Source organism: Podarcis erhardii (genome assembly GCF_964252035.2).
Source record: "Podarcis erhardii genome assembly, chromosome: 4".
In the NCBI taxonomy this organism is placed as follows: domain Eukaryota; kingdom Metazoa; phylum Chordata; class Lepidosauria; order Squamata; family Lacertidae; genus Podarcis; species Podarcis erhardii.
Window position 1 is genome coordinate 59,974,866 of NC_138508.1, and position 26,716 is coordinate 60,001,581.

Genomic DNA, 26,716 nt, shown 5'->3' on the forward strand with positions numbered 1-26,716 from the left:
GACTGTCACGGAAATATCCTAAGTCCTTACTGGACAAAAAATATAGTGACACGGTTTAGACACAATGTTACTGATGCTTTAGCAATGCCACTTGGTTTTTCTAGGCAAATAAACCAGAACATACCCCAAGCACTCCTGAAATCCTAAAACATCTCACAAACTTCAAATTAACAAATAGAATACTGCCAGTTCAATAATTAAATTCTGAGAAGTGACCTTTCATATCAAAAAGGAGTTTCAAATGAATCCATGTCATCTTTATACTACTGCTGTCAGTATCAAAAAGAAAGGTTCTATGTAACATTAAAGTAAGTTGTGTTTCAGGGCTTTCCAACTCCCCAAACCCTGCAGAAAGCCTCTCCCAAAGCAAGCTGCTGTTTTCCCATTTCTTTTGCAATGCATACACAAGGTCAGAGGTTCCCCCAATACTCTGTAGAGGCTTTTTGAGGAGTGTGGGGTGTTGGAGTCGAAATGAGGAGTCGAAAAGCCCCATTGTACAATAAGACTTCCATTCCCATAAAGTTGGATACAACCCACTGTATTTATTCCTTGACAAATACATATCAGCAGGGTTGCAGCACTGTAATTTATAGGTACTAATCACTAACTCTCTGCATAAAGCAGCAAATAGATTTATGTAAAGTTGTCCAAACTTTCTCATGTATAGAGACAAGAAACAGATGTTTTTTCAGAAAGTCAGCTCTCCCAAAAATATACTCTCAATACGAACATGTCTGGGCTATCAAACAGCATATATTCATTTTCTATCAAAACTTTCTATCAAAACAAAAATTTATGAAAGTACAAATTATACAGTTTCTGAAAAATCGAACTGTTGTCTGTATCGTTAAAGTTGGCACAATGCCAATGAACACAGAAGGCATTCACAAGGAAAATCTCCAGATGTGCAATATTAAAACCTAATTTAGCTCTTTTAAATATTTAAATTTAATCTAACTCTTTTGCACTCTTTACATTAACATTTGGTAATCAACCAATTGTTTGAGCAAACAATCATTCAAGGAAAGTGCTCTGAGAGCTACTTTATTGAAAATTTCAAGAAAGATAGCAGAATGTAATAGAATATGTGATTTTAATTTTCCAAAGCTTGAGGCTGAATTTCAGGCATTTCTAATGGTAACATATTTCAGTATTTTAGTGTTTGCACACTAAAAGTAAATACAATTAAATATTAATCTTAAATCCTAAAAACTGGTAACACAGCTTCCATGTTATGGAAATTTCTACAGCAAGACGACAAATCGGGGTCACTAAGAATAGATCATTCATTGTGTTCTGACATGTTGCATGGCTTTTGCATCACTGTTAGCAAGTTAGTTTAAAACCACTATTTCTACTTACTGTGAGTTAATATTTTGCCAAGATGTAGAAAGTTTACTGTTTCATAGAAGAAATGACACATTACATATAATGGAAATAATCCTTCAATTCTTGTCTAGCTACTTACTGAACACTGAGAGGTATCAATTCACCATATCCCTGTGCAGGTCACAACTCAGGGTACTTTGCACTGTGTTTTCTGGACCATTCTGAAGACTTCTGAATATTAGGACACAAGTCTTGCTGCCCCACACTAATGCAGGCCAGTGTTAGCAACTGAGATATGAAAGCTAAGAGCTAAATGGCACCTTAAACTTAGGATATGGGCGCAACAACAGAATGTTTAGGTGCACTTTTAATGAATGAACTGAAGATAAAATATATTCATTTTTCACATGATTTAGTCCTCATCTGAAGACTTCAAAAAACAAAGCCATGCTTCCCCTGCCCACCCCTCTGCAGTTTTAACATGAAATCATAGCGCAAATGAAATTCCTTGTCACAAAACGCATCTAGAGCAATGGGAGTTTCAAACGCAGCTGCAGGCTATAACTCCCTCAGTGCATTTTGGTTATGTATCAGAGTAGCTTAGTAAAACAAAAGGGTCCAGGTACATTAGCTACCTCTGCCCTACCATAAAGCAGAAAGGACAGAAATACAAAAATTTGAAAGGCAAATAACTCTATAAAAATTTGGCTTCCTTTAATATCACAGATTTGTTCATTAATTCATAAAAACCTTTAACACTGCAAAAATTACACTGTTAGGAAGTACAAGTTACCACATTAACACTACACATTAACAAACACTGTAGATTATTTGAAGTTTTCCATTGCCATGCAAACAAAAGATTTTATTTGAATGCAAACATAAATAAAACACATGCTGAATGCAGTGTTCAAAACTCCCATTGTTCTAGGCGCATTTTGCGACAGGGAATTTCATTAGTGAGAACAGTTTCTGAGCTCTGGGCACAGTACTACGGCTAAGATTCCAGATTAAAACTGCATAGTGGAAGGAAAAGAGGACCCTTTTCTGCCTCCCCACCTCCAGCTACTCTCTGAAGACTGGAGAAGAAACCCTCTTAAGAATATTAGGGGGGTGGGCAGGGGAAGGACTAGACCATGTGAAAAATGAACATAATATTTTAGCTGCAGTTCATTTTCAGCTTTGTATTCTTGTTATAAAGAATAACACGTAGACATTCCATTGTTGCGCCCATAACCTATGCTTAAGGTGCCGTTAAGCCCCTAGCTTTCATATCTCTGTTTCTAACACTGGCTGAATGTGTGAATTCTCATAAATTTATTAATCTGTTCATGTGCAACGTTTATTACTACCATAGATCATTAGCAAGTTAACTCCCCCTCCACCTTACAAGATGTCAGGGGCAAGCTCCTAGTTAACAAGTTCAGCACATTATTCATGGTGACCCGGACACATTTGGAGCTCCCCAACCATTTGTTTTTTTAAAAAAGAACAGGTAATTTATTATATTTAAGATTTTTACTGGCCTAACAATTAAAGACTCTGGGGTTGTGTCGCCAGAAATGTTAAGGATGGCTGAAAGTATTGCTTTTATTATATTTGTGACCATATTATCAATGGTTCTATTGTAAGCTACCAAGAATTTGACTGAAACTGGACAAACACTTATTTTCCAAAGTTAGGACCACATGTGACACCTCTCAAACTCATTATTTTCTCTAGTCTCCACCACTCTTCCAGTTAGCAAATGTGAGAAACTTCCCTACTGCCTTTGAACCAACAGCACCCATCTCAGCACAGAAGAAGTCACTCAGAGTATTTTTCTACAAATACCCAAGCCACCTGGTTCTCTGGCAAAGATGCCTATCAGCACACAAATTACTGCCCCAATTTCTTCCTGAATATTGAGAACAAACGTAAGGGCTTTTGAATGTTATCCTGCTGAATTTCATAAAGTATATTCTCCAACACTGTACCACAAACATCATTGTGATGGCAATCTTCAACGCAAATAAGCCTAGATATTATTGTGAACTTTTAGAACCATTTTGGTTGAAACGTATACAAATATTGTAAAAGAAGTTTTTAAAGTAAAACTTACAACATAAGCCCTCCCTCTCTCAAGGAGAAAAGGAAGCGGATGTTCTTTCTCTAAACTTTGGAGCAGCAGAAGTAGTGTGGATACTCTGCTATCCCCAAACTTGATATTAGCCTTCCCACAATAAGCATTTATGAACATTGTAGTATGGACTTAGGGGCATTGCTGTTGAACTACCATGTAATCTCTCCCAGTACTCAATCAGTATCAACTCTCCTGGGATTTATGCCCATTAGTTAAGAGTCCTGCCTTCTGGGGCACCAGAAAACAAGTACTGTACGTATTCACTCTGTTCTATCAGACAGCCTTCAGAAAGTTAAAGCATACTATCATTTCCTCTTCTCAATATTCTCTCCTCCAGGCTGAAAATATCCACTTCCTTAAACCTTTCTTATAAGGACTGTTTTCCATACCACTATCTTTCATTGCTCTCTTTTGAACCCATTTCAATTTTCCTAGATCATTCTTAAATTAAGGCACCCAGGGTTGCTCACAATGTACCAGATGAAGGCTTACTAGTGCAGAATAAAATGGAAACTAGTATTTCTGTAGACATGGAAACTTTCTGTTGACTATGATTCTATAAATGCCCCAAACTCCATCAACCTTTCTTGCAGCTGCATCATGATACTGACTAAATTTCAGTCAGAAACCAACTACATTTTCGCATGCCCAATTGCTAACCCATAAAACACTTTATTGCTATACCTGTGAATCACAGGGGGGGAGGGGGAAGTTGGCCTACATCCATAACTTTACATTTGTTTCTGTTGAATTTCATTTTTCTTAGGTTTGGCCCAGTTTTTCATGTTATAAAGGTCATTTTGATCCTCCACCGCCCCCCGTCTTCTGAGATGTTTACTATTGCTCCAGAGCCCTCAAACACCCCACTCAAAACAAGTTGCTCACATTTCCCCTTTTGGAAGAAGACTGGAGGGGGGGGGGGAGTTCAGCAGATTCACATTTTCCTTGTCACCCATTCATCATCCTTACTGAGCTGTTGTTCTATAATTTCTCTCCTCTTCCTTTGAATATACCTTTAAAAGTTGTTTTTGTTCTTTTAGCATTCTCCAAAAGCACCAGCTTATTTCAAGTTTTAGTTTTCTTGACACCACCCCTACAACTTTGGGCCACTTATTTGTACTCACCCTTGCTTACCCTTCCTTCCACTTCTTTGTACCCTTTTATCTTCAGCTCCTTCCTAACCCTTTCTTTCAGCTACACTAGTTTCTTAACATCTCTCTCATTTCTCTTCTCCCCCCCCCCCCCGCAATTGTTTGCAATTGTGCCATTAGTGACCCCATCTTCAGCAATTCTCACCCACATTAGTCTGCTTTCCCCATTGGCATATCCAGCCATGGAATCCTACCCAGTGTTAGAAACTCAGATATATAAGCTAGGCACCAAATGGCACCTTAAACCTAGGCTATGGTTGCCACAACAGAATGTCTATTTGTCGGGGGTTTGACTAGATGACCCTTGGGGTCCCTTCCAATGCTACCATTCTATGATCTCAACTATACTACCTGACTGTAGCTTGCTCTTATTTGTCCTAGTATGCAATAAGGAGAAACACACCGTGGAAAAAGAATTAACTATAGACTAAGGCAGAGGTTTTTAAACTGTGGTCACCAACCTGGCACCCAGAAATCTCCAAGTAGTCACAACTGGACCAGCACTAGTAGTGAAACGCAACTGGGGAATTTTGAACACTGAACCTACCTAGCATTTTCTTGAACTTATTGAAATTTGTTTTCCTATAATCCAAAGATACCCGAGGATGCTCACTTTTGGCTTTAAATAATTTCATGAAATTCTACATTACAAGGTCACTTTTCATTAACCAACTCTTCCCTATTGGTTAAGACCAAGTCAAGTATAGCTGACTCCCTCATTACTAGACATTGCCTCAGTTTCTTCTGTACTGGCACTGATTGATTAGCGCATGTCCAAAAGATGCATGACATCCTACCCTACAAGTCACTAAAAGGGTGGGGTAGGACGCGTTTATACACACTCTGCTGAGGCACATAGGGGCTGGGAACGGAACCCCCACGAGAAATGGTTGTTGACTGTACCTTTAATGCTTGACTTCATGCTTACCTTCGGGTTACTGAATTGTGGCACAAGCTCAACTTACAGTATTTACCTCAAACAGGTAAATATTAGGGATCGATAATTAACCAACATAATCGCAAACTTCCAAAATGGAAGAACCATATGTCTATTTCATTGCATGCAACTGCCCTCCTGGCAGAACTTACTCCTCTGTCCACAACATCTATTAAACACAGTACTGCTGTTTCAGTTGACCTGTTGGTCCTTCTCTTTCTAGAATCTGATTAGCCCTCAAGCCAAACAACTGCCACCCTCCTCCCTTCCCCATTCTGGTTTACAACCAATGATTCTTAGCCATGGACACTAAGCCTGCTTCTTGTAATGCTTCTGGTACACTTTCTTGAACTGCTTTGAACATATATCTGGCACTGTTCATTTCCATCATGAGTCATACAAGAAACTATATACTGAATGCCATGTACACTTCTAGTAGCTTCATACCCAATAGCTAGAAACCATAGGTAACAAAGACAACCAACCTAGTCCCTATTATAATGAAGCCAAAGTACACATACAGGAATCGCCCCATTTACACGTGATCGACTCACACACTACCATGTATACACAAAGCACCAGGAAATAAATAAACCTGGAAATGGCAGGAGAGAGCTGGAGAAGAGACCCTCCCCAGATCCCAAAGAGGATGTAAAATGAGGAAGCCCCAAAAAGACTATAGGCACAGTGGGGCCTTGCTTAGGATGCTCAGCCTCTCAGTCTAACAGCTGGTGTGTGCAGTAGCAGCAGCCACTTTTCTGCAAGTCCTCCAGCCTCCAGCCGGCCCCCAAGCTTCAATTCTAGTTGTGGATATTTTTAGATACAGATTTTTGATATGGATTGAAGAGAGAGCAGCAGAGAGGGCATTTAAAGGGTGTTTAGAGGGTGGTCCCCATTTTCTGTTATGAGCATGGGGGCCTGCAACATAAACCCCATCTAAGTGGGGGTGATATCTGTAACTGAATAATTCACATTTTTTTACCCTTGCTTATCCATCTCTGTTCCCTCTTTCCTCCATGTCACTGCAAGCCCCTTGGTAAAAGGATAATTGGTTGATTGATAAGAGTGGGGCAACAAGTTCCATACTGAAAAATATAAAATGTTAGATTGCAGTTCTAAGTTCAACCAATAGTTAACTTGTTTCAGAAACAACACAACCCAAGCAACAAGTAGTATGTGAGCTACTAGTTCTGAGCCAGCAGTGACTTTCCAAGCACAAAATGGAAAGCTGTGCTTGCCAATCAAAGCAGTCTACAACTCTTTTATACTTTACTTTTGGCCTCAGCAGCGCTATTTTCCAAGCAAATCATTTGCAGAGCTGCAGCTATTGGCCCAAACCAGTGTTGAATGACTTCTGACGCATCAGATATTCCTTTACAAAAGGAAAAGTAATTCCAGAGGCCTGTATGGTAACAGTTCACAAACTCTGGATTAGGATCCAGCCATTATTTGCACTAACCACCAAACTTTTCCCTGTCCCAAGTCCTCTACACTTTGGCAGAGCACTAAGGGAAGGGAGAAGAGTCAGAGCAGTATACTGTTTGATCATCCCACAACCAGTCTGACTTTAGATACAGGCAAACTCCCATTTACATGGCAGTAACATTCCAAGGCACTGCACATCTCAGTGACATTGTGTATAATTGAAACCTATTTTAAAAGCCTGCAAACACTCATTTGAGCCTTTTAGTGACATATTTTTGAAGTTTCCAGGTCACTTCCAGGTTCGGCAGATGAGCGTATAGCCGTATACACTGTCACACACATATTGAATGGGGGGCTGCCAGTATACCATCTACAGTACAGTGGATAGGACATATATACAAGGACTTCTGAGAATCTTGCTAGCAAAATATTTAAAGTACTTGTTGCAGCGACCAAGTTAAACCCACAAGTGGATAGGATTAGTATGTTAATATTTCATGAAGTTTTATCAAATATCTAGAACTCAGGACCAGGCAAGAACTGGAACCACAGAAACATGCATTTGTAAGCTTAGAAAGTACATTTAAGTTATAGTAGCGTCATTTTTTATGTTGAGGCAAGAACATCCACACACAAGACATTCTCAATACATTAATTCATCCAAAGAATGGAGCACTTAGTACTTTACTTCATCAATTTACTATCACTCAAGAAGGCAAGTGATGCTACAAGGAATTGTAAAAAGGCCTGCACTGTTACCCATTCAGCCAGAGCAGGAAATGTAACAAGACCTTTTCATCAGGCCCCCACAAAGGGGAAATAAATCTTAGCATTGTTTGCACCAGGTAACTTGCCTGCTATCTCTGCAGGAAACGATAGGCTAGACATCCAAACAAAAGCATGTAATATTGCAAAAGAAAAAATTGGGGAGAAATTTCATCACAACCAAGATTTTAAGGGAAATAGCTGGTATTTAAAATGCACAGTTCTTGCACAAGTTCTTTCCAAGAAATGAATGTATTTTGGATTTTAGATGAACTGCTACAGAATGTATGCACATACAAAAATGTTTTCAGTTAAGGAAAATAAATTCATACATATCATTTCTGAATTGGCAGAAGTCTTGTTACCAGTGCAGAAAAGTGTCCATTGCACAGGTGTAGTAACTTCTTGTGTAATGACACCACTGTAATTCAGTCATGAAAGGCCCTGCAGAAAGGCTGCAGAGTGGGGTGATGGCAGAAGATCATGAAAGTAAGGGTAATTAGCATTACCATATGTGCACGAAAACCTTAATTTCCCCTTCTTTCAGGGTATAAAGACACAATCACAGCTGTAATGGAAATAAATATTAACAGCAACTGCCAAGGCCCATAAATGTAACAGCTCCAATAAAACATAGGCACACAAAATAACAATATGATACCATTTACTGACACTCCTATAACTACAAATCACAATGTAAAAGTAGATAAAGAACTACAAGCAGACTGCATACTGAACAAAAGACAAATAGACTGCAGAAGGGCACAGGACAGCAATCAAGTTTGCATCAACACGAATACTTGTGAATCAACAACCCTTTGCAGAAAAGCTATAGAACTGGGTTGGTTTAAAAAAAACAAAAAACAGAAAAAGCAGCATAAGCCACAGGACGTAAAGAACTTGACATGCGGACCCAGGTGTTGGACTATGGTAGCAGTATTATTGTAGTTAAACGTTTTAACTTCTACACTTCACAATTTTCAGCATTTTTACAAAATGGTAAGTGGCCCTATTTCTAAGGAGACACTTTTTATCCCAATCTCATGACAAAGCAACCCAACCTACTTGGCGGGGGAACCATGTTATTTTCTGTTCTCTTGCCCCAAGACCTATCTAATGCACATACTGACATCCTGCTTAAACTGCAGTATTAAATTCATATGCTTGAAAGTAAGCTTCATTAAATTTAAGGACTTGCTTCCAAGTATATTTTGCATCCACGTGTTAATTAGGCAAGCAGAGTCCCACTGACCTCAACTGGACTTGGAACTGTAAGCATGCAAGCTGAGCATACACTGAAAATAATAAAAGACAAAATATTTGAATAGTTAAACTTCTATGCAAGTTCTCTCTCAGATATGCTTTTCTTAATAAAAAGAAGAAAATTTAAAAATACACTGAAATTTCATAGACACATACTTCCTGCTGAAACATGACAATTTACCAACTTGACAAACAAAGAGTTCTAAAGACATAAAAATACAAATGAGAACAAAACTGCAAGTACTCCCTGTAAAAGTTGTATATACTAGGTTTACAACTATCTTTGAAAGTCAATATAAGAGAACAAATATTCAAGACATGATACTTGAAACTGCCATTTCAATAATAACTTTTAAAATGTCACTTTAGAAAACATTTTCACTAAAGTGTTACCAGATGTCTTAAATGACTTTTGTCCTACCTAGTCAATAAACGACCTGTTACTCTTCAGAAACTGTTATGAAACCTGCTACCATCCCACAAAATAATGGATATTCTTGACTATTGTCACAGATAGCTATTTCTTACTCCAGATACTAGCATTTATAATATTGATCTTGTAACAATTCCAGCATTTTGAAGCAACTATGAGTCATGATAATATAGGATCCTCTTATTTCCCCAAGGAAATGTATCCCATCTTTTCATTTCACAATGAAGTACTCAAAGCAGATAAAGGTGACATTGTAATGTGAATATATCATAATGTTTATGATTATGTTCTAACAAGCAAAGAATTTAGTTGTTTTCCCATGACTGGTCCTCTAAGATGCTGGCCTTCTGTAATAGGAAAACATTATTAGAAGGGTAAATTCAGAGAGACATTGAACAGGCTGCAAGTGAAGCAAAGACAAAGAGTAACACAGAAGATATTTGTATGTTTCTGCCTTAAAACCTATTTATGAAAAGCATAGGAGGGGCTAAGTTTAAAAGATGAAAGAACTTATTGCAATCTTTTAAGTATGCTTTTATAGTACAGCCAAAACATTATTTGGAAGAAACATCAATTGATTTTAAATGGATATACATCCAAAGAAGTATTTGTAGCACTTTAAGTTGGAAGAAAGTCTCAATTCAAAATCAATGGCATTTGCTTCCAAGTAAAAATGTTTAGAGTAAGTGTGAGTTATTTTTTCAATCAACACATGAAAAAATTATCTTGCAACTTATTCCACATTATAGTAATATAATTTTGTTCAAAACAATTCAGAAATTTCAGTTATATGTCACCTTTAGCTCCAGATGTGATGGAAAATATTTTTTCATATTCTAATACCTAGTTGAACCTAATTTTCAAAATAATGTTCTTAACCACTTTAGGAGATTTCAAAGAGCAGAATGAGAAAGCATTTCATAAATAACTTCAGAAATTATTAAAGCTGTTTCCTGCTATTAGTAATTGATATTCAGTGATTCCTTATTTTTTTAAAGGACTGTGTAATGTTTATGGATTTTTGTGTTTTTTATCTATCTCCTTTCTTGTAAACCACCCTGTGCCTTTTGTGCAAATCAACCAAATAAAATCTGCATTTTCTAAGTTTTATCCACAATTTCCTGAAGTGATGTACATATTATTAAAACTCTAAGTCCAGAACTCTTAAAACCCATTCTTCCAAACATTTCTTCTTAGCTATAAATGATAAAAGCTAAATACAACATAATTAGAAGACATTTGCAAGCATAAGTTGCAGCACAAAAACCTGATGAACTTAAATGATATTGGGGCCATGTCTTCACACAGTAGATAGTGACAACTGTATTGAACCACACCCCCACTTTTAAGTCTGTGTTGAAGTCCATTCAAATATTATTTGTATCAATATCGTATGTTAAATATACAGTGCAAAATCAGGATGCTGAAAGAACAGCACACTACTTCATGTCTTTTAAGACTGCAATCCTAAGCAGTCTGGGAGTAGGTGCCACTGAACTCAGTAAGGCTTGCTTCTAAGGAAGCATGCATAGGACTGTTGTGCGAGTCAAGTTTGAGGTGTCTTGAAAATCCTTTGTTGTTGTTTAGTCATGTCCGACTCTTCATGACCCCTTGGATTCTTTACTGCATATGTCACCCAATCCTCTGCATGCTTATTCAGAAGTCCCACTGAATTCAATGGGGCTTAAGTCACAATTGTATATAGATTTGTAACCTCCAGTCCCTTTTCTATGTACATTAGGACACATTTTGTACATGGTCTGAAAATAACTACCCCAATAACATTAAAACTAAATTCATCAAGTAAATTTGCTGTGACTGCACACCTCTCCATTAAAATCAATGGGAGCCCAGATGCTAATTATATCAAGGTAAAATTGCAGCCTAAAAATGCTTAAGCATCTCACAAAGCAAGCCTGTGTTCAAAAAGGAACTATGTCGATTATTCATACAACATATCTAGGAGATATGTTCCCGAGTTTGGAAAAAAAATGTCTTTTAAAAAAAAGACAAACAAGATAATTTGAATTATAACGCATATTTTGCACAATAACTAAAATGTAAGGGGTTTTAAACCACCAGGACTGCACAAAGAACCAGAATATAATCTTCTGGAAGCTAACGGAGAAAGGGTGTTGAATTTTGAGGGCTTATCCGGCAACACGACGGCCTTACTGGAAACCAGGAGTGCAGCCATGACACAGCCCACCTGCGCCCATGACAATAATGTTTACAAGGAATGCGAATGCGCTGGGCCTGGCGGTTTGAGACCGGATTTAGAAAGAAAGAGCTTGAGCAGGGCCTTATTTCCTGGCGTAGCCCAGGCCTACACGATTCCAATCACTCCACCTCAGTAATGGCGTTTGGCGTGAAGTGAAACGAGACTCAAAAGGAACTAAACGCCGGGCGAAGCTGTGCCGGGAGCCCCTTCCCTCCGCCGCCCCTCCTTCGCCCCGTTCCCCCGGCTACTTGAGAAAGGGGGTCAGGCGAGAAGCCGGCCAGCTCTGCGGGGCCGTGTTTCCCCCTCCCAGGGACTGCGGATACCGGGCGTGCGCGCCCCATTCTCCCGCAAGGCCCAGGACAGGCCGGGCAGAGAGAATGAGGAGTCGTCAGCCATTTTCCCTTCTCACTCCAAAACACACCGACACACGCACGGGCAGGCATTTCCCAACCCCCCAAGACACGCTGACACACACGGCCAGGCGCCCCCACCCCGCAGCTTCAGCCCCCTTGTTTTCCCCACAGCGTGGCCCCCCTTCCTCCTAGCCCCCCACCCAGCCGCCGCCGCCGCCGGCCATGGCAGCCCCAGCGCCTTCCCCAGCTCGCTCACCCCCACACAGCGTCCCCTGTTTCCGCTGCTGCTCCTCGCGCTAGTGCCGAGGCCCGCTCCGCTCCCGGGCGCCGCCGCCGCCGCCGCTGGCTCTGCTGGCGATGAGAGGAGGAGGAGGAGGAGGAGGAGGAGGCTGCAGCGGGTGTGGCTGAAGAGTTTCTCATCCCAGGCGGCGGCAGCCGCAGCAACCAGCGGGGCTGTGTCTCATGCCGGGCAGGAGTCGAGTCGCTGCCGTTACTGCTGCTCCCAGGGAGCCGCCCGACACGCCGCGAACTGGGCCGAGTCTCCTTTCCCTTCCCTTTTAGTTTTGCGTCACCAGCTGTTCGGTGGGGCCGCCGCTTCCTGGCGACGGCCGCAGTGCTGGGCGCCCAGAGGCAAGGCCCGAGCCCGCTGCGCTCTGCCTTGGCCAGGAAGCTCCGGCGGGGCTGGGCCTGCGGGGCTCCGTCGCTCCCAGTACGGAGGAGCCGATATGCGCCTAGTTCCTCGGAGGAGGGCAGGGGAGCAGGAGGAGCGGGGAGGGGGCGACGAGACGGGGCTCCTCTCTTCGGCGAGGCAACGGAGGAGAGCCCGGCTGCGGAAGAGGAGGGGACGGAGAGCAGCGGCGACGCGAGGCACAGGCGCGGCGGAGACGGTGTGTCTGTGTCCCGGGCAATATGGCGGCTCTAGCAGGGTTCGGCCAGCAGCAGCAGCGGCGGCGGCGGCGGCGCAGACTCCGACTCAACGCAGCGGCGCCGGCCCCGCCACCCAAACAGCGTCCGCGGCGGCGAGCGTGACCCCCCTCCCTTTCCTGCGTGTCAGGCAGTCCGTCACTCCCACTTGCCCCCTTCCGTGTTCCCGAGGCTGAGCAGGCACCAGTTTACGCCTTGCCTTGTATGGGCGGAGAGCAGCGGGGACGGGGGTCGCTGCTGCTGAGGGGGCGATGTGCGTGAGGGGGGGGGGCTTTCTCCCTGGTGGGGGGGAGGGGGCGGAGCGGCGCCCGCGTCGGTGAGGGACGGGCGCTGACGGCGGCCGAGCGGGGCCTGGCTTAAGCTGGGCCAGGCCGCGCTCACTGAGGCGGGGGCAGCTAGCACAGCCGTTTCATTTCGGTTGGGCTCGTTTTTGGCTCCATTGTGACCCGCGGTGCGAAGAGCGCCGCCGCGGAGAGCCCGGATAATGACGTCACCTTTTCGTGCTTGGAGGGGGGGGAGAAACAGAATTGACCCTCCCCTTCCTCTCCCCTCCCCTTCCCCCCCGTCCCAGGGGCCAGCCAAAGGCTGCCGCGTGGGTGGGGCGGCAAGAGAAAGAGGGAGAAAGAAAGAAAGAAAGAAGAGAAGCTCCGGCCGGGCTGCTGAAGAGAGGGGGAAATGGGATTCAGTTACAGCGGCTGCAAACCTGGGGAAACTGAGCAAGAGCCCTTTAAAGGCCTCGGGGCGTTATCGGCTGGAGCGTCCTCTCACTGCGCGGGCTGGATAGACAGGCGTTGCGCATCGTCATCATCACCGCCAGAGGAAATTATTCTGCACATCTCCGTCGTCTGGACAAAACCACCGGAAACAGCTCTGAAGAGAGCAGAAGTAGTGCTGGGTGTAAAAGAGCCGAGAGGAGTGCTGTTGCTGTGTTCTGCCAGATTGAGAGGACTCGTCCCTCTTTGTTACTATTATTTTAAAATAATAATAAGCAGTGGGACGTCTGCCTCATCTTGGCAAGATGCATAAATGTCTCCAGACTACATTTGTACTCAGCACTTTTAAATTTCACAGACTCCTTACGTTCTTAGACCTGGGAAAAATATGTTACATATAGTGGCTCACGTTTCATTCCTAACATTACTGTTTTGGCTTTACCTCACACCCATTGCGCTTTCTGTCATCTTTTTATTCTGTAGCTTATGATGTTATTTTGTTATCTTCCTGGACATGAGTTGGAATTAAAAACATCTTGCTAGTTGGAATGCACGTGCAGGGATTCCATTCAGTGATTTTATTTAATATTCAAGTAAACAGGAACTGGAATAACTTTTTCAAACTAATACCTAAACCATAGTCAGATGTGACTGCAAGCAAGAAGTGTCTGCTAAGAATTGCACTTGGAGTCCATACTCACCTGTGTCTGCTGGAGGGTAGAGTCCCACCAGCAGGAATACCTTATAGTGTTTTCCTATCTGTTCAATATGGTGATCAAGTGTCCTCTGTTTTTCAACTCGCTGAACTGTTCTACACATGCACCCTGAGTTCTACCCTCATTTCTGTCATTAGTTTGCATGCTTTCTTCATAGTTTTTGAAACAATTAGGTAGCTGCTCTCTTTTATACCTCTGGCACCTGGTTGCAGAAAAAAGATAGTCTTTGGCATGAACTGAATAGAAACATAATATTATGGTGCAATACAGCCTAGACACCACTATACCATAAAATCTAAACTACCTCCCCACAGACCCTTAGAACATTTTCATAGTTCTAGTTTTCTGCTAGTAAACTGGATTCTAAATCTAGAGGACACCTCCAAATGGAAACATTTACACCATTTGACCATATATATAGCAGTGGGACGCGGGTAGCGCTGTGGGTTAAACCACAGAGCCTAGGACTTGCTGATCAGAAGGTCGGGCCACTCCGACGGGAAGGTAAACTGCGTTTCTGTGCGCTGCTCTGGTTCACCAGAAGTGGTTTAGTCATGCTGGCCACATGACCCGGAAGCTGTACGCCGGCTCCCTCGGCCAATAAAGCGAGATGAGCACTGCAACCCCAGAGTCAGTCACGACTGGACCTAATGATCAGTGGTCCCTTTAACCTTACCTTTATATATATAGCTCAAAATCTCGTTTAGATGTCTTCCCTCTCCTCCCACTTAAGGATTTGTTTTGCAACAAAAGATTGGCAGTAGAAGGTTCATGACTTAGAGCAGAACAGGTGAGGGCAATGAGGACAGGCCTGGAGAACCTGTAGCCCTCCAAATGTCATTGGACTCCCAACTTACATCCCTAACTGTTGGCCATGATAGCTAGGGCTGATGGGAGTTGCAGTGCAACAACATCTGTAAGCCTACAGGTTCCACACTGGCTCTAATTAAGGATTTTGCTATACAGTAATCATTTTTTAATTGGTCACAATACAGCACTAATTCAATAATATTTAATTTCATTGAAATTAGTGAGCAAAAGCATTATGAATTGTGTTAGGCCATGGCCTTTGTGATTTTTATAGCATCCTATGTGAAACAGCTTTGTTGCTTTATTTCCCCACATTCATGAGTTTTAATACCTGGCGAGGGCTGGACTGGCGCAGTGGTTTCTGTTGACCCTGGGCGGCAAAAAAAGAACGCAATGCCACTGCCAGCAGCCACAGCACCACTAGCTAGGCTGGTGTAATTATGTCATAAAATAGTCACAACCCTACACTCCCAGCAGCAAAGTAGAAAGAAAAACAATACCAAAAGAGATGAGATAAAGTAGCAACATTAACAGGCATTCCCACAGCCTCCACAATCCACCATCACCCACCATCACTGATGACCACCAAATAGTATCTATGCACGGAAGACACCAAACACATTGGTGTCATGGGTGCCATGATGATGTGTTGTTACAGCATCCATTCTGCATCTCCTCCAGTGCATGATGAATGAACACACTGAGAAGAACTCATTCAGGAGCCTCCATGGCTCATTGTTTGGAGGACAGCTGTTAACACAGCCACAAGCTCCAGTTTTTCACTTAGGGGCTTGAATCCCGTCAAAAAAGCCAGTAGCAGCCTTCAAGTACTGTATCCCATTTGACGGGAAAAGTCAGGGCAATGGGTGCCATTCTCGTAGTAGTGGTAGTATTAGTAATTAATTAATAAGAAATAGCAGCAACGATTCCTATAGTCCAGAGGACAGAAGTACAGCACATTGAACCTGTAGGCAACAGGCCTTCTCCTAAAGGGCTCAGACCCCACAGCAGGGAAGATGATTCTGCACTCAATGTATTTGTGTTGGTGTCTGTAAAGTAGGGTTGCCATATTTCAAAAAGTGAAAATCCGGACACAAAAGTTGGGTTGTCACATGTCTGGATTTTCCCGGACATTTCAGTTGGAACACATAAACAAGGAAGAATGCACTACAGTAGCAAGCTTACAGTAGACAATACTTGCTAGTAGCTCTGTGAGAAGGCGCAATGCAATCGGAAGCAAGAGGATGGTTTGATTCAAACTCATGAAAAATGTAAATGTGATCTCCACAAGGCCAAATGTATCTTTTGAGTGACTTGCTGGCAATCACATGGGAAAAAGCAGAAGCAATAGGAATAGAACCTGGCTTCCTTCCAGAAAAAGAGACTCTTAACCTCACAGTTGCAAGCACAGAAGATGTTCCTTATGGGGTTTCTGTGCATTGCGGTCCTTTTACCAAAGTTCCAGCTTGTAGGTTCTTAATTTGATAAATACAGATACAGAATAATGTAGCCTCATGCTATGTGGTCTTGTCCCGTGAGCTATGCTCCCTTGCTGGGCCTTCTATACCCTTGTTAGGATTGGCCAAAGTTAGTCAGAATCCTATCTTCTTATGTGGCTGAGGGGGGAGATCTCCAGATGTAGCATACTGCTAGTACAGAAGCATTGCTACACCCTGTGTAAATTGACTATGCCAGATTAACACTTTCTTTTGCCAGCAAAAGGAGATTTATAAACAACCCTCTCCTTGTCCAGTGGGAGTAATTTGTTATGATCCTGCTGTAATTTACTTGAATAGGTTTAAGAGGTTAAATGCCACGCTCCAGGGCAAAACACTTTTCACTAAACACTTTCATGAGAATACTTAACAGGCCTCAAACCTTCCACCCAGTACACTCAATGAGCATGTTCCAACTATAGTTAAAAAATCCAAGGAAATGTAGTAGCTCTGTGCTTGCATTGGGTTATTTTTTATTGTTTTGAATCATGGGTAGAGCTTAGCAAAATGCTTTTTTTAACCACCTGCCTGACACTTCTTACCTGTTTGGTCCAAGCTTCATTTTTTAGTCATACCAACATATTTCTCATTTTGTCGTTTTATATTTTTACTTTACATAAAGAGCAAAGCCAAACCAAATGTAAGTAAAAATTGTAGATGCAAGATAATGGTTGAGGCCTCACATTCAGCTAGCAGCAATTTTTTGTCCCTGAAGAATATGATTTACAATAGCTTCTTTCATGATGATTATACAATGCTGCCTGCTGTCCAGTATGATCCAGAGTAAATACAATGCATCTCATTCTAATCTGAAATGCATTTTTCCCCTGTTACAATAATTGTGCATAGGAGGCACACCATGTGTGCTAGCAGATCCCTAGTACCAAATTGTCATGTAATTTGCAACTCGGTAACTAGTCTAGCTGTGGAATCTAGAGGACCTTGGAACAAATATTTTATATTAGTGTCTGACAAACTCAGAGTCTCCCTAACAATATGACGTGATGTCAGAGGCAAAAAGTATGGAATGCTGGCCAGATGTTTGCTGCTTCTGACCCAAATACAGAAAGAGAAAATACACACGAGTTGACAAAGATCAAGTAAGGAACTCCTGCAGAGGCTGACATTCTGTGCTCATCCACATTGTCGTTTAATGTGGATAATAAGCTTCCTGCACCTCCACTAATTCTCTGTTGTCCATATGATGTTCTCTTCCAAACCACCATCTTCCCACACTATCCTCTCCCACAGTCAGGATTTTCTCATATGAGGGATACTGCAAAAAGGAGAGGAAATGAGAATATCTGGACTGAGGAGGGGGAAAGTGTGGGAAGGGAGTTATTTGGTGGAGATAATCAGATTGATAATAATGGAAAATTAATGAAGGTACAAGACACTGCAGATTAAATGATAGTATCCATACTGTGGGTAATGCTGAACAAATTTAAAACACAAAGACACTTTGTTTCAGTGATGGAGATGATGCTAAAACAGACTGCCCAGGGAAGTTTGTGCATTTACCATCGCATGGCACCTTCAGCTCATGATTGCAAGACACCTTCTGAATAAATTTGCTTTTGTCAATCATCAAATTTTTGTTTCAGGTGGATCAAGCACCTTTTAATCCATCTTGATCCCTCTTGCTGATACTTAGCCTACACTAAATATTGATGTGGAATTAGCAGTGCCTGCTTGTTTCCTCCTGTTGCATTCTTATAACGTCTTCCTCCGTTTATATACTGTAAATAAACAGATGTCTGCAAAGTCACCCTCAGTCCTCACTCCTCCCAAGGGAAGTGCCAAACCTAAACAAAACTTTCCACTTTGCAATATAAATGAAGTATGAAGAGCTATCAGATGAGGTGGGTTTTGAACATATTGTTACAAATGTGTGGGTGGCTGCAGACTCCCCATAATCCTAGATGTAGTAAGGAGGTAGAATTTAGCTGATTTGGGGAGTATAAAGATGTCACGCCAGGGAAAAATAGAGGCTGAACCTGTTCTCCTGTTCAGGAGATCGCACAAGGAGAACTAAGGAGAACTAAGTACTAGGCTATTAAGAACAATTTGACCATGCAGATACTGTCCTTTCCCTAACTGAGAACTGGACAGAACAGAAGAAGTGCAAGGGGGAGGTTTCCAGGGTAACAAGGGGCATGATGTCACTACAGAGGTTTAAAACAGAGGTTTGGGAGCAGGGGTTTCTGGGTAAAGGAGCAGGAAGTGGGCAGAACTTCATGCGGGGACTGAAGGGCAGCAGAAATGCTGGCTGGCTATAGCAGACTACTACAGAGAGGGATGGCACTTAGGATGCCTCGGGATGTAATGCTGCACTGCTGAGAAAGAGAAACCTCTCTTGGGATGTAAATCCTATGAATTATTTCTCCAACAAAACCTAGGTTGTAAATACTGTATGTGTAAAATAAACCATATTTCTCAAATACACTGGTCTCTGCTGTGCCTCATTTTCCCCAAGGAAAGACAAACCCCGATTAAGTGCACAGACCCCTGGATTCTCTGCTACCACTTGGCGGAGATTGGGGTGGCCTGTAACAATATTTTAAATGAAACGGTTGCTAAACATAAGCAGTTTTATAAAAAAGACACCTACCCTATTGATTAAATTTTAGTAGGGTTGCCACCTTTATCTGTTAGTTTACCATGTACACGTTTTGAAAGATACAATAGATGCATCAGGGGAAAACAACAACACAGTGGGAAACCCATAGCAATATGTGTTGAGGTCCAAAACCTAGCGAGATGGTTAAAAAATGATTAAAATATGCTTGACAATGCTCACACTTTCTAAAAAAAGAAAAGAAAAGAAAAGGAACCACCCAGTTTATAGAGCAGGGTTCGGGGGCCTGTGGTCAGGAGCATCTACGTTAATTTTTACAGGGTAGGTAGGCAAACAAAATAAAACGTAGTTAGCTTCAGCGAGTAGATCTGTCACAGCTGGTAGAACTGGTGATGGAGCAGTGGTGAGGTTAGGGTAGACCTGGCCTCTGAGAAACTTGTATTCCAGGCCCACCTTTACATTGCTGTCTATCTATGGCAGGGGTAGGGCCACATTCCCAAATTAAGAGCCTTCTGGGGGCCACATGCCAGTGGTGACTGGGACCAGAGGCATTGGAGATAGTTCTTACCTTTATAAGTAGGCTACATTCGAAGCACACAACAGCAAGGTGTTTCTCTTATACAGCTTCCATCCATCCATCAAACAAACAAACAAACATAATAAGGCCAGTGTTGAAGATGCTGGGACATTTCACTTTGTAATCCTAGAGATTTCTTCAAAAACTCACACACATATACTGGAACATTTGAATCTCCATGCAGTCCCACCAGATATGATGGTAGGTGTGTTAGATACCAGCCATACAAAAGCTTTAAAGACAGTTCCCTGGTTTGTGTCAATAGTGACTTAAAGAGTCCACAACCCATCAGCTGGTCCTCTTTGTCTACCTAAATCTACAATTTAATTTCCCAATCTCATTGCTTGAGCTTCAAATCTATCAATTCCCAATAACATCTTATAAAAAGAGGATACCGTGCCTTTACCTGCTCCATCAGAGTTCAAAAACCATTTATCAAAGCTAGTTAGGTCCCTTGTTGCTTATGCAAACCCCCCCCCCCCGCCTGAGGAATGAGTAGAGTTGCTGCCTGCTTAAAGAGACACAACAGTGTATGTACCCTAAACTTCCTTTCAATTACCTTTCTAGAGATAGGAGGATGAACACCAATAAAAACCAGTTACAAAATATTCAGCTGTTTGTACATGCATATATTGCTTATGTTCTAAAACATTGGAAGTTGGCTCTCATTTTTCTCACACAAAGGCATGTACTGTAACTGTAAGCAGAAGAAGAGAGGAACATAGCATAACGGAACTTTCCTATTACAGATAGGTAGCCGTGTTGGTCTGCCATAGTCAAAACAAAAAATTCCTTCCAGTAGCACCTTAAAGACCAACTAAGTCAGTTCTTGGTATGAGCTTTCGTGTGCATGCATCTGAAGAAGTGTGCATGCATACATAGCATAACATAAATATTCAGAACATAAAAATTCCTTCCAGTAGCACCTTAAAGACCAACTAAGTCAGTTCTTGGTATGAGCTTTCGTGTGCATGGTATCTGAAGAAGTGTGCATGCACACGAAAGCTCATACCAAGAACTGACTTAGTTGGTCTTTAAGGTGCTACTGGAAGGAATTTTTTGTTGGAACTTTCCTAGTACAAGAAAGAAACTTGGATAGAGAGTGTGATGTGATCTTTTAGTACTCCACTGAAGAGCCTACAGAGTGTCTGATAAATCTGATAAATAGAGTTGGTGTGAGAATTAAATGCATGAGAGGAAAGAGTGATGGGAGTGCAGTCAATAAATGTCACAAGAGCAATATTCTGAAAACTACAGTGGTACCTCTGGTTACGTACTGAATTTGTTCTGGAGGTCTGTTCTTAACCTGAAACTGTTCTTAACCTGAAGCACCACTTTAGCTAATGAGGCCTCCTGCTGCTGCCGCACTGCCGCCGCACAATTTCTGTTCTCATCCTGAAGCAAAGTTCTTACCCCATGGTACTATTTCTTGGTTAGCGGAGTCTGTAACCTGAAGCGTATGTAACCCGAGGTACCACTGTAATTCCCCTTCCATAGGCAAGCCAAACACACATTTGTATTTGCTTGATGAGTATCTGACTTGAGGGTGAGAAGAAAAGAAACTACCTACTTTGATGCACACATCATGAGTATTTTCATTTTAATTGCACATTGCACATATTTTAAAATATTAGTCCCACTCATGCTTTAAGCTGTACTATTTTGGGATAAATTGTTTTCTACTGCCGAGAGGACCCCCCCCCTTTTTGGTGGAAATCCATAAATGCACATAGCAATTGAAATGGTTTTGTGGGTTTTGTTTTTGTTCTAATAGCAACATTTGGAAGGCTCCCATCCAAAAATCAGTCTGTGCTGCGAACCATCTTTATTGAGAAAATGCCTCGTAATGTTCCCTCCATTCTTGGAAACAAAGCTTCTTTTTAGATTAAGACTGCAAAAACTGGTCACAGTACATTGCCTCAGGAATCTTGCTGGATGTTTTTCTCAATCACAGATGTTAATGAAGGGATTGTGGGAGTCTCAAGCAAAGGATCCATATAATGATCCTGAAGACTGCTCCTATTCAGTAGCTCCCATTTCATTTCACTGCTCTGTAGTGACTCATGTTTCTGAATGCTTAGCTCACAGGGAAAATACAGCTGGAGCAAGACAGCTCTCCACAGAGTTACATGCTTGCAGCTCCGTGGCAGTCCAAAAGCTTATTGTACTTGGAACACTGAGAAATAACTTATACAGTGTGGAAAATGATTTTGCTCTGCAGAGCTGGCCACGCTCTACATACTTGTGAGGCCTTGTCTGAATACTTGGGAGGCCCTGGGCAAGTTATTCACTCTCAGGGTGAAATTAGATTTGATGAAAACCACTACCACCCTCAGAATGTGGGGAATGGAGCTGGGTCTCTTGAACGGTAAAATGAGCACATACAAAAGGTCTGCCTCACTCACTTCCGACCCATTTGCTCTAGGGCCAATGTTCTCTCCTTCTAGCTCTAATGCCAGAAGTGAATCAGGCACAAATAAAAGTCTGAAGAGAGGAAAGGCATGGGAGAGCTCAGTGTTCAGCACCCCTCACCACATGCCGTCCTTTTCTGTTTTAAGTAAAACCACACATCCACCTTCAAACCTCATGGCTCTCCCCAAACAATCCTAAGAACTGTAGTTTTCACCTCATGGAGCTATAATTCCCAGCGCTCTTAATAAACTATGGTTCCCAGGATTCCATGGGAGGGGGAGTCAAATGTGTTCTAATTGTGCTTTAAATGTATAGGGTGGGTGTGAAGTATATGTGGAATGGGAAGCCATGTAAGAGGAAAACACTTGCCCGTCACTGTCACATCTGGTTTGGTCCTCAGATGCGCAAAATAGTTGCGTTGGCAACTGTTCAAAAATCAACTTGCCAGAAATTTCCTCTAAATTAAGGGATACTGGCAATTAAAAGCATATATATCATCAATACCTTAGGCATTTAGGCCAGTGCTATTCTTATAGAAAAAGAGGTACCAGAACTCACCACGACCGCCTTTCTCATTCTGTTAGAATGGCAACAGTGACTACCTGAGAGGTGCTGAAACTGAATTCTGGTGAGTTCCTGCTGAAAAAAGGCCCTGATTTAGGGTATATTTCATATACCTTATTTTGAGGGACAGATGTAGGCTACTCACTCATTTGCCACTCACATTATTACCATCACATGATGGGGAAAATAGGATCAACCTGGCTGCCCCCCCCCCATTACATCCCCTATCAGCCAGTTCCTGTGCCCTCCATGCACTGGGGCTGCTGTCCTGAAGTGAGGAGCCTGCTCTATGCAACTGGACTTCCCATGCAATTTAGAAACCTGCACAATCACATTTCTCCATCTCACAAAGAACCTACATGCCTAAAGGAGACTTGAAGCTCCAGCAGGTGGAGGGCAGGAGAATGGACTGGTAGAGGATGCAACAGCAAGGCCAATGAGTGTGGCTCAGAGGTGCTATCTTCTGAAACACATTGGGGTGGCCCGACACAACATCTTGACATTGTTCTGTGCCCAGTTCTAGCAATGGCCTCCCCTAAAAAAAGCATGGGGGGTGACACAGTGCCTCAGCCCCCTGGAGCAAGCGCATATGTGTGTGTGTGTGTGTGTGTGTGTGTGTGTGTGTGTGTGAGAGAGAGAGAGAGAGAGAGAGAGAGAGAGAGAGAGGTTTCTAGGTTATATGCAACTAAACAAATAATTTGAATAACCCAATGAATGAGTCAGTCCATCCCACAACTGTGACATGTTCTCCACTTCCTCAAGGGGTGAACAGTTCAAGCGAAGCTTTAGTTTCCTTTGGAGAGAACACTCCTATAACAGGCAGCAATCCCACTTACTCTGCATCAGATTTCCAGTGAGAGCTATTGCACCCAAAGGTACTTTGTCCCCCCCAAATCACAATTCCCTCCTCTTTCTCTCTCTCTCTCTCTCTCTCCACCCCACCCCCTTAATTCAACCTGCAAACTGGATCCAGGCTGTTTCTGTTGAACAAGTGTCGCCTTCCCAAACTTTGATGACTGTTGCATTTCAAAGTTCCACTCTCAAAAAATCTTAATATTCTTTTATTTATTCTTTGGCCCCTTTTAAGGAACACTTTATGAAAAACCAAAGTGATAGATGCATTAACAGCAAAAGTCAAATTCCTAACAATATACATAAAATTGCTACCCTCAGGTATGAAAGGAAAAAAGGAGAATAGCAAATCCCTTTGGTATATAATATGTATGCTTTGGAAGGCATTTGGTTACCATAGTAATATGAATTATACAAATATCTCTTAGAGGTAAATTTGCTTTGTGGCAAGATATTATGCACTAGTCATTTAGTGGTGAATGTGATGGGTTGTTCCAACCTCACGTTTTTTCAGTTCTGAAAGCAGTTCATATCTCAGTGCCACCTTCTATCAAATAAATTATATTTTACCTATTTGCTTTAACAATTTCCTTTTTAAACAATAAATAAATTACAATATTTTCCCATTGTGGCTGTATAGATGTTTGATGCAAATATAAACAAAAGAAATTGTCTAAATATCTTTTCATGCATCAGCATGTAAAATAACAATTTTTCCATGCTCTCCTAATTTTAATTTTATGACTAAAATGTATACATAGATGCTTGCAGAAAGAATTGGTCTGTGCTTGAAATGAACACTCTTTCAATTCAAATATTTATTAATTTTTAAGAACTCTTATTACTTAAAGTGTGTGAATTATAATGTTTTTAAAATAAAATGAAACAGTTCTGTATTTACACCAAATGACGGATCATGTAGGGAAGGAAACAGTAGGAGGAAATCTGCAGTATTTACAAAAAAAAAAAGAAAGAAAGAAAGAAAGAAAGAAAGAAAGAAAGAAAGAACAACTTTTACCAGTGCTTTTTTTCTTGGGGGATGCAGGGGTACACATACCCCTAAACATTTTGTGAATCTAAGTTTCGCCTCATTGAGGGGCAGTATTTCAATATGAGTAGGAAAATGAGAGTACCCCTAAACATATTTTTTTTTTTAAAAAAAGCAGTGACTTTTACAAAAATGATTACAAAAGGTTTGTAAAAGTGTCCATAGTTGACAAGCTCACTCTGGATTTCAGAGCAAATGCGAGACATTTTGCTATTGTGTTGCAGCCATTTCAGTACAGAAGCTGCAATTCTATTCTATTTTGTTGGGATAAAGGTGTGTAAGTGCTACAAATGGAGATGCCTAGAAGTCCACAATAGAATTACTGCAGGTATCTTTCAGACACTTGAATTATTTGTGCCCACAGGAAAAGAGCAGAAGAGAGTGTTGAGTGTGTGAGATGAATGAGTCACAAGAAAATCACTGGCTCTGTGAAACCTGAGCAAGTAAAAATGGTTGATAAAAAGCTGATCAGGTGGCAAATCACAGTTTAGATCTCAATTCCTTCATCTGTTGCAGAAAATATACTGCAGCAGAATGCGATTGTTGGCTCCATTTGTTGTCTACCTTATTCAGAGCCTTGTATGATTTAGCACCCAAAGGCAGCATTTTCAGTCGCTTCTAGAAATTTCTCCAAAAAATAGTGCTTTTTTTCTGTGGGGATGCATACCCCTAAACATTTTGTGAATCTAGGTTTGGCTTCATTGAGGGGCAGTATTTCTATATGAGTAGGAAAATGAGAGTACCCCTAAACATTTTTTTAGAAAAAAAAATCACTGAAAAAATGTTAGTGATTAAAAGCAGCTCTTAATGTTGCTAAGTTTTGAACCCGACCACATACATGCCTGATTACCAGCCTGTGATCATCCTTATGAAAGGAAGGGGCATCTCTACAGATCTGGGTCTCCAACTGCAACCATGGTATAATATTGTTATCAGTATAGGGGACGACCATTTTGCACACGTCCTTTGAACTCACAACAGTGCACACGATCCAGGAGAGGCTCCTAATGGGGGTGGGGAAGGGAAGGCTTATGCGTGCTCTCCTGACTTGTGCAATGACACAGAAAGCAACCTCCGCACAAATTGGGGGGTTGCCTGTATTTTAGATTACAATGCTTTTAGTTTATGCTTCACTTTCAGCAGTTTTGAATTAGATAAATGCTGTAAATAAGTGTATAAACGAGTTGCCTCCCCCCAACTGCAAATTGGAGAAAAAAGATTAAAAACCTGGTGCCTCACAAAATGCTAGGAACAGAAGTGTCAGTAAAATGCGAGTGTGAAGGAACCCAGAGCAGTCTTTAACCTGTAAAGTCAAGGACCTGAATATTCTAGGATATTCATGTTAAGAGAAATCTATTGGTTGCAGGGTGGGGAAGCAAAAATTAATTTCAGCATGGCTCTGCAACTTTGCGAGTATATTGCATTTGAAGGTGTTAAAAGCATTTCAAGTATATTATCTAAGTTATCTTTACATCGACCCTGTAAAGGGTTTTTTTTTATAATTGTCTCTAAATTAATGTTGTTTGGGTTGTTATCTTTATAGTTAGTCCAATGGTTCAAAAAATATACTTGGCAGTGTAGTGCTCCAAAAGGGGCATGAAAAAAGATGAAAAAGTGTGCCTACAACAATCCTGGCATGTAGGCCACTGTTATGACAGACTGCAAACATTGCAGAGATCTCAAAGGCTGCTTAGCAGATAAGAGGAAGTGAACAAAGTCTGTGGCTGCAAATCAAGTGTTATGTCAGTTGCATTCTCTCTGTCACACTATCTCATACACACAGAGAGACATGTAGCGCCCTAACATGTGGAAACATGCAGCAGTATGCCACAGAAAAACACATGCAATAGCATATTATGCACAACAGCATGCCATGTGCATTTCATATGGAGCAGTACATAAAACAAACATACAGTATAGTGTATTTGGCAATGCATGCACCAGCACTTTCCCCACATTAGAAAGTTGCACATTTTATTTTTTAATAGGCAAAGGCTTCATAGGGAATTTGTGTCTTCTATATTTTG

At 41.6% G+C, this 26,716-nt stretch overlaps 1 protein-coding gene across 1 annotated transcript in view; it reads right to left on the minus strand.

The window, feature by feature from the left end:
- The window catches only part of USP9X (ubiquitin specific peptidase 9 X-linked), a 71,480-nt gene extending 58,296 nt beyond the window's left edge, over positions 1 to 13,184 (minus strand). The window contains exon 1 of the mRNA XM_081858848.1: positions 12,256 to 13,184. The gene's annotated coding sequence lies outside the window, so the exon portion shown is untranslated. The remainder of the gene's footprint in view (positions 1 to 12,255) is intronic.
- Positions 13,185 to 26,716: the final 13,532 nt, after the last annotated feature.